The sequence below is a fragment of the Carcharodon carcharias genome, chromosome 1, assembly GCF_017639515.1.
Source record: "Carcharodon carcharias isolate sCarCar2 chromosome 1, sCarCar2.pri, whole genome shotgun sequence".
Taxonomy (NCBI): Eukaryota; Metazoa; Chordata; class Chondrichthyes; order Lamniformes; family Lamnidae; genus Carcharodon; species Carcharodon carcharias.
Window position 1 is genome coordinate 243,881,377 of NC_054467.1, and position 9,627 is coordinate 243,891,003.

Here is a 9,627-nt window from a genome sequence, read left to right on the forward strand (position 1 = left end):
AACTATTAAACCACATCATAAATGCTCCTTCCATGGCCAACCCTGGAGTGCAAACCCAGCAACAGTGATTTATTTCCAAGTCAGGATGGTCTGTGACTTGGAAGGGAACTTGCAGGTGATGGTGTTCCAGTCTATCTCTTCCCTTGTTCTTCTAGGTGGTAGAGGTCACAAGTTCAGAAGGTGCTGTTGAAGGAACCTTGGCAAGTTGCAGCAGTGCAATAGATGGTACACACTGCGACCACTGTGTGCCAGTGGTGGGGAGAGTGAATGTTTAAGGTGGCAGATGGCATGCCAGTCAAGTGGGTTGCATTGTCCTGGATCATATCAAGTTTCTTGAGTGTTTTTGGAGCTAAACTCACCCAGTAAGTGGAAGAGTATTCTCTCAAAGCCCTGACTTGTACTTTTCACAGGATGAAAAGGTACTGGGGAGACAGGAAGTGAGAGTGTCAATGTCTGTGCAATTGAGAGAACAGGTGGGGCTGAATTCACACTTTGTCCGATAGCTGTTAAACATACACAAGGCTTTTGTTAGACCACGGTAAGGTGCAGGATGGGTTCTCATGCACTCTGCACATTGGGACCAGTTCCCTTGTGCTGGTCACACAAGAGGCTTATGCTGCTCCATGTATTTGGGGGTGGCTGCCTTTTGCCCTCTTAACCTCTTATCTTCACATTTGGGGAAGAGGGTTTCCTTGCTAAAGTGAGATACCCTCCTCACCCCTCCATCTCCACTCTAACATCACCCTCCCCCACCCATTTTGGAAGTGCTAGGATATTGGCTCATTTCATAGAGACTTAGAGCAAGGCCAAGCCTCCCGTTCTGAGCCAGGAGTGCAGGCTCAAATTTCCAGTGCTTCACCTTCCCTATTAAAACTATATCCAGGCAATCTGTTTGCGGAGGTACACCAGTACTGTATCAGTGTGAGAACATTCTGTTGCATTCGATCCATGTAAGAATACATAACATTAGTGTATGAATGTATCAGAGACTCCTGTACTAGACCAAATGTGAGAACCTGTACATATTTATTACAAAAAAATAAATAAACTTTTACATTTAGCTTAATTTATAGCTGGACTAATGGTTAATAGATTTTGCTATGTTTTCTGGTTCAACTGCTAATCTTTTTTAAAGTTCTAACAATAAACTTGAGTTTCAGCATCAGCTGATAACACAAAGATAGGTAGGAAAGTAAATTGTGAAGAGGATGTAAGGAGGCTACAAAGTGACATAGACAGGTCAAGTGAGTGGGTAAAGATCTGGCAAATGGAGTATAATGTGGACAAATGTGAAATCGTTCATTTTGGCAGGAAGAATAAAAGAGAAGCTTATTATCTAAACGGTGAGAAACTGCAGAGCTGAGGGATCTGAGTGTCTGAGTGCATGAATCAGAAAAGGCTAGTATGCAGGTACAGCAGGTAATTAGGAAAGCTAATAGAATGTTATAATTTTTTGTGCGGAGAATTGATTACAAAGGTAGGGAGGTTATGCTTCAGTTATACAGGGCATTGGTGAGACCACATCTGGAGTATTATGTATAGGACTGGTCTCCTTATTTAAGGAAAGATGCAAACACATTAGAAACAGTTCAGAGAAGGTTTACTAGACTAATACCAGGAATGGGAGGGTTGTCTTATGAGGAAAGGCTGGACAGGTTATGCTTGCTTCCAATGGAATTTAGAAGAGTAAAAGGCAACTCAATTGAAACCTTTAAGATCCCCCCACTCTCATCCAAAGCAACTGTGAGAGCCTCAAATCTATTGGACAATCACAGAGGCTCACGCTCCTGCACTCCTGCCCTCTGGGTCCCTCTACCTGCCTCACTCTCAGTCACACCCTCCTGTCCCTGGACACTGACCAAATCAGGAGACTATCCTAAGTGGTCTGACTGCCTCCTGGTATAAAGCAGCCAGGTACCTTTCCCTCTCCCTGAAGTGTCGCAGAGTCTGCAGCTCAGCCTCCAGCTCAATGACTCTGAGCCGAAGTTCCTTGAGTCGTAAACACTTACTGCTGACCTGTTTGCCCAGGATCACAATGTTATCCAGGAGCTCCCACATGCTGCAGCCTTAACACATCACCTGTCCTGCCATCCTTAATGTGCTTTAAATAATTACTTAATTATATTAACCACTTATTTAATGTTTAAAATTTAATATTTTATTAACTTTACCACCAAATTATATATTATTTTAAACCTTATGGATAGAATAGAACTTAGCAGATACTCATTAAACAGCGAGCTCTTTTCCCTGTAGTAGAGCAAGAACCAATTTCTATGGGGTGAGAAAGATAGAAAGAGGAAACAAAGAACTCCTTCTCTACTTTCTCCCAACTCCCCTCTCATCAAACTCCAAGGCTGGAATTTTACAGCCCATTGTGGCAGGGATGGGGCCATAAAATGCAGCGAGCTGTTTTAAACTCCATTGACTTCCCCGCCATAAAATTTCACCCCAAGTCTTCACTCAGTTAGTCGGCTGCACTCCGTTTGCCAAGGCTGCGCTAAAGAACCCTGAATTTATGGTAAACTGAACTGGGGCTACAGTAACCAGATTCAGTCAGTTAGCTAATTAACTACTCAGCTCCTACAGCTGAGAGTGAGCTTACCCTGTCTAAACTGCAAGAATGGAACAACTTAGCATGCCTACACAGTACTTTACAATTCCTGCTAATTACAGACTGGATTAGATTTTAAGAACAAAATTTAAGAACAAAATTAACACTTAAAACTCCCCGCTCACCAAACTCCAAGTCTTCACTCAGTTAGTTAGCTGCACTCGGTTCTGCAAAGGCAAGGAATATGTTCAAACCTTTTGCCTATTTTGAATTACCCTGGAGCTTGGAGACCGCTTGGAGTTCCCCGTTGCATTCGCCATGGCAATGACTCGGCCAATCAGAGTCAAGTTGCCAATCAATCAGCACCCTCTCCTCCTGTACTATAAATTGTTGTATTCCTTTGAAATTTGACATTCTTGTGTTTGTCCTGTGCAAGACAAAAAGCTTTAACAACATATCTCCCTTTAAGCAATATTCAAGTTCTGTACTAGCAGGCAACAGATTGATTTAACATTTCATCTAAAATGATTGCACCTCTGACAATACATTACTTCCTCAGTACTGCATTGGAGTGTCAACCTTGATTTTTGTGCTCAAAAACTGAATCAGAATTAGTTCTAAGATCTTTCTATAACAATGAGTCATGAAGAACGTTAAAAAGAAAGAAAGTGCCTGGCTGAAAGGTGAAATAAATCCTTAGAATCATGACTCGCCTAGCCCTGCACTACTGAGAAAAGCCTGAGGGTGTGTCTTGAACCTAGAACCTTGCAATTCAGAGGCGAGTGTGCTACCACTGAATCATAGCTGCTGCTCATGCATTGAATTACTGGAAAGATTAAGCGCAGGAAACAGCAATATTGAAAGCCTCATCCCACTTACTTCTTTGATTTCAAATATAAAGCAAAACACTGCAATGTGAGTGCTTTGTTTGCCCGAGGAGCAGTATTATGGTGTCCCTTTAGGGATACATCTGGGAGATAATGAGAACAGCAGGCCTCATGAGAAATAGAAAGATATCCTGGTGGAGCAGAGGAAGATGAGGAGGAGGAGAAAGAGGAGGAGGCTCCAGATAGACTGCAAGGCATACTAATGTTAAGGACCCTCTGCCGAAACATTGTTCTGAATACTTTCTTGTGAAGTGGTGTCACAGCACAACAACCCCTTCATCTTAACCTCCCACCTTAGCAGTATCTGGGTTACAAGCAGTAGTCCTCCAGTTTAGTCTCTCAAAAGTGGCTTCTTGTCATTCCATTCCTCTTCCACCCTTCTGCTTGAACACACAGAACTGTCATTTATAATGGAATAGCACCCGGTCTTCATGAGGCTACATAGAACTGAATTGTAATTAGTTCTAAAATCCTCCTATAGCAATGGGTCATGAGGAAGGTTAAAAATAAAAAAAAATGCTTTGCTGAAATTTAAAATAAATCGTTAAAATTGTGACTCTCCTAGACTTGCACTACTGAGAGAAAAAAAAATGATTTTGTTTGTCCTTAACAATGGCCTAAAGCTGAGGCTAAATATGCTTTGGAGCAGAGATTAAGGTGCAACATGTTCAGGTTCTCCTGCCTCATCCACTTAAGGTGATGGAGAGTTCTTCAAAATGGAGCACATCATGAGGATCTTGCATTATTGGACCCCTTTTGTTAAGTTTGTACTGGTAAAGTGGATTTGCAGTCAAGACAGGGGTTAATGTTGCCATTATTGTTTATTGGTGAGTATCCTATAAAGTAAGGTTCCTCAATCCATTTCCTCTGAAGCTGTCCTCCCATATTATAAAAATTCTGCCCATCACCTGTAACACAGCACAAGTGACACAGCACAAGTATATTTTTCTGTATAAAAATAGTTATACAATTAAACATGTATATTTATTAATTTTGTATCTCAAATAAACCATGTTGCTGGTGCTAAGCAAAAAGTCCATCGGGCACACACACACACACACACACACACACACACACACACACACACACACACACACACACACACACCATGGCCAATGTTTGTTCTGGCTCGATATTTGGTTTTCAATGACAGCATTGCTGAATATCCAGGTTGAGTGAAGGGACTTTGTTTAAAAGACAGATGCAAAGTAATAATTTTATTTCTTAGTCACACCCACTGCTTCCACAGGTATGTCCTGTTTTCAGCTCCTAGTTGGCACTAGCTTTCCCCTTATTACCCTCTTTCTACTGATGTGCCAATAGACTTTTGGATTCCCTTTTATATTAGCTACCAAGAAAGAAGATACTGCCAAAGCCATAGTGAAAATGAAGGCAGTTGTGACATTGGATGGGCTAGAAGTTGATAAGCGGAGGTACTAGAAATGCTGACTGCATTTAAAGTTAATAAAGTTGAATGGGATTCATCCAAGGATTCTGAGCAAAGCAATTGCAGAGGCACTGGCAATAATCTTCCAACACTCCTTAGGTACAACAGCGGTGTCAGAGGACTGGAAAATTGCAAAATGCAACACCCTTGTTCAAAAAGGATGTAAGGATAAAGCAAACAACTGCAGCCCAGCAGTTTAACCTCAGTGCTGGGACAAAGTTAACTATCATTGGCACCTTGACAGGATTCAGAACCAAGGTCCTCGTGGGGAGGTTCACCAGTGTGACTGAGGAAGGTTTAAATTAAGTTGGCAGCAGATGGGCACCTGCAAATATAAGTGAAAAAAGGGATAGAGTGCTTAAATTGGACTTTTGGACAGTACAAGAGAAGGGAGTAGTACCAAATTAGATTGGAGCGCTATGTAGAGGAATATAAGGATAGGATAACAATGCATGTATGTAAACACTCAAAGTGTGATGAATAAGGTTACCAGAACTACAAGAGCACAAGAACACTAGAATTAGGAATAGAAGTAGATCATTCAACCCTTTGAGCCTGCTCAACCATTTGATAAGATCACAGCTGATCTGATTGTGGCCTGAACTCCACTTTCCTGTCCATTCCTATAACCCTTGACTCCTTTGTCTATGAAAGATCTATCTCACTCAGCCTTGAATATATTCAATGGCCCAGGTATAGGCCCGGCCAGCTCAACCTTTCTTCATAAGATAAACCCTTCATGCCAGGAATCAGTTGAGATACTGTTGGATCCTAGTCCTTAGTTTAGCTGGACTAATGGATCTGGATTGCATGCTTGTTTTGGGATGGCTGAGTTGGTACATTAGACAGAGTAGACCAGCAGACAGTTCTTATGTAGAACACATTCTATTTATTTACAAAGGAACTCAGCAGTCACACTTGTGTGGTTACAACTCAAACCCTGTCTCTACATTACAGGCTTCAATTCCAGGCTTCTATTACTGACTACTAAGGTAGCCTCTGCTATTAGATAATAAGATCATTTGATCTCCCATTATACATTCTTCTTAAAGGTATATTGCACAACAAATTACCACATCCCTCCCCCTTTACTCAGAAACACTTTTTTACAATTACATCTACAATTTTAAAAAGATATCAAATTATTTACACAGCTAAGTAATTTACAAATTCATTCTTTCTGGGGGTTTCCTTATGCATGTAGAACATCTCAACTCCATAGTTTTAGATGTTTTGTCGGGACCTCTTTATCACATGCTGTCTGAACGTCAGGTTCTTCGGTGGGCACCTGCAAATCTGTTTCCTCAACTCTCGCAGGCACAGCTGACCTTTCAGACACATCTGTATTCGGGTGAGTTCTTTCAAAAAGAGACGTTGTGAACACTGGAGGAATCATTTCCTGATACTTTGTTTCTCTCCTCCTTACATCTATATGTCTCCGTGTGACTTGGTCTTCCACGTTCACATGGTAAGAAAGAGGTCCAGTCACTGCACTTTTTTCACCTGATAACCATGTGGGTCCTTCTCCAAAATTTTTCATATATACCATCTCTCCAATGGTGCACTTTGTCACGACTATGCCAGTCATGTTCAATTTTCTGACTTCCATGATTCCTTTTTACCTTCCCCTTAAATTTGGAATTATTAAGCTCAATCTCGTTCTGAGATGGTGTTTCATCAATAATTCTGCAGGTTGGACATCTGTTGCTGTATGAGGGGTGGTCCTCGAATGGAAAAGAAAATGTGCTAGCTTGGTTGCTATGGAGTCTCCTGTTAATTTCTTCATGCCAGTTTTGAATGTTTGAACTGGCCTCTTGGCCAGTTCATTCGAAGAATATGTGTGTGTGTGTGCGTGCGCACTTGTGAAGATTTTACGTGAGTGATATCATTGAGGCTGATAGACCGTTGAAATTCAGCACTGGTAAATGCCGTGCCTTTATTTGGTGCGACCACTTCTGGTAGTCCATTGATAGTGAAACTTTGACGTGGCTTGTCAATTGTCGCAGAAGATGTTGGTGACTTCACCTCATATGTGTCCATCCATTTTGAGTGAGCGTCAACAATAAGGAGAAACATTGTTCCCATAAAAGGTCCCATACAGTCAATATGTAATCACACCCATGGCCTTCCTGGCCACTCCCAAGGGTGTAACAGGGCTGTTGGAGGTAACTATTGCACTTACTGACACTGCATAAAGCTTCTCACTAAGCTCTCTATTTCTTTATCTGTTCCAGGCCACCATAAGTAGCTGTGTGCTATAATCTTCATTTGAGAGATGGCTAGATGGGCATTACGTCGTTCAGTTAATAATGGGTTTCATCCTTTTGGAGGAACAATCACTCAAGCTCCCCACAGTAAGGTACCATCCTGGCTGGATATCTCATATCTCCTATGAAAATATGGTACATTTCATCAGATTCCTGTCCTTGCGACCAACTGTGAAAAACTTGTTCTCGTACTCTGGATAAGACTGGGTCTCAACTCGTCCAATCTCTGATCTGTCTAGAATCTAGGAAGTTCAATAATAAAACAAGTTCTTGAGGAACTGGAACATCCTCATCGTTTTCCTTCAAAGGCAAACGACTAAGTACATCAACGTTTGCAGCCTGATTTCCAGGCCTGTGGCCAGAATCAATGGTATTATTTGTGTTTTGGTGTCTTCTTTCGATGGGCTTAATTCTTTCTGACACTGACTTTATTCTTGGCCTTCTTTTTGACTTCCATATTGACCAGACTATTCTCAGCTGCTTGCTCTTCTTGAGTGAACTCAGTGGTTGAGTTTCCTGGGATTTCATCATTTGTCTGCTTCGTTGAAAATTCTGCATCTTTTGTCTCCAAAACCTCTTTAGCTTCATGTAGCTGCTTCTTCAGCTCTTCCATCTCTTTTTTGCATTGGCGTACCGCCTCCTGGAAAATTAAGCACTGTCGTGTTTTCTCCGGAAAGTCATCCTTCATTTGCTTAAAGTCTTTCTGTTCCTCTTCATACTTTTCCAGAGGTATATACTTAGACAAGGGGGAAATTCATAGTGTGTTAAGGTCTTTTGACAGGTTTTCACTTTTCTTTTGGAGGTTGTTCACCTTGACCCAGACTCTGTCCCTCAGGATGGTCCCTCCTAGTTCTTTTTGCTGTCCTACCAAGCCTTGCTTGAAACATCCTCCTTCCCTTTAGGTTGTTGAGTCTTTACACAATCCTTTTCCAAAACAGGAATGTTTTCAGCTTCCTTTTGGAATCTCTGACAAATCAAGGTTGATATCCTTCAGTCCTAGTACTCTTAGTCCTCTACCTCTCAATACCAATGCTGATAATTTTGCTGACTGACTCCTATACTGTGCAGTAACCCTGCTTATGCCTTTGATTTTGATGTGTTCTCCTGTGTAAGTTTTCAATTTGACGCCTGTTTCTTCCAAATCCAATTTACATTTTCCATAATTCAGGTATTTGAATGCATGCTCACCTATTACCATAGTGGATGCTCCTGTATCCACTTCCATTCTGATAAGCTTGTCTTCACCCTTACTGCTACATAGATAGGTTCTGTTCTTCCTACCTTTAAATTATACAATGAATAAATACCTGAATCTTCAGGCTCTTCTACATTATGGATCTCACGGAGTCTTTTCTTTTGATTGAAAATCTGTCTAATTCCATTCTTGCAATGTCTCATGCGGTGTCCGTTTCAATGACAGTAAAATCATTTGATTTTTAAAACATTTCCATTCATGACAAGGTTGTCTGCTTCCACCTCTGTTACCATTATTCCATGCTTTAGCTGCTGAGTTCTTCTTTGCTTCCCACTTCCCATCACAGCTGTGCATTGTCGTGCCCTTTTTGGCTGGGAGTCCCTGCCCAATGTGGAGGAAGGCGCCATTTTGTGCTCCCGGTATGGTTTTCAATTTCCTCCATGGCCAGTGTTATTTCTAGGCCTTCTGAAAATCCTAATTTGTTTCAGGCAGTAATTTCTTCTGAATTGCATCTTCATTTATATCACACACCTGTCGATCTCTAAGCATATTATTTATAGATGTACCAAACTCGCAATATTCTGTTAACTGTTTCAGACTTGCCACATGACAAGCAACTGCCTTCCCTCTATTTCTTGAATTAAATTTGAACCGCTGCACTGTTACCGAGGGCTTGGGCTGGTTAATGACTCTTTACAAGGTTCACTAAGTCATCAAATCCTTTTAAATCCGGGGCACTGGGTACCAACAAACTTTGAATAAATCCATAGGTCTTACTCCCGCTTGTGGATAAGAGGATCGCTCACCTCTTCTCCTCTCCTGCAATGTCGTTAGCTTAGAAAGAGAATGCGAGGCGTTCAACATAATGAGACCAATCATTCAGGGTTGGGTTGAAGGAATCAACTCTTCCACTACCGCTGGGATGAGGCCAGCCAGACAGAATAAGCCAGAGGCTTCGCGGCCATTGCTGGCTTCCCCCATATCCAGGGTGCTATAGACTGTGACACACCTGACCATCAAGGCGCCAGCAGGTGAGCCCGGTGCCTTCGTCAACAGGAAGGGATCCCACTCCATGAAGTGCAGATAGTGTGTGATCACAGGATGCTGATTCTACAAGTCTGTGCAAGGTACCCAGGCAGCTCCCACTGCACCTATATCCTCAGACACTCCCAGGTGCCGGGGCTCTTCAGTGCTCCAGTCCGGCTGGATGGATGGCTGCTGGGTGACAAGGGCTATCCCCACAAAATGTGGCTCTTGACACCTCTCCACCATCCAAG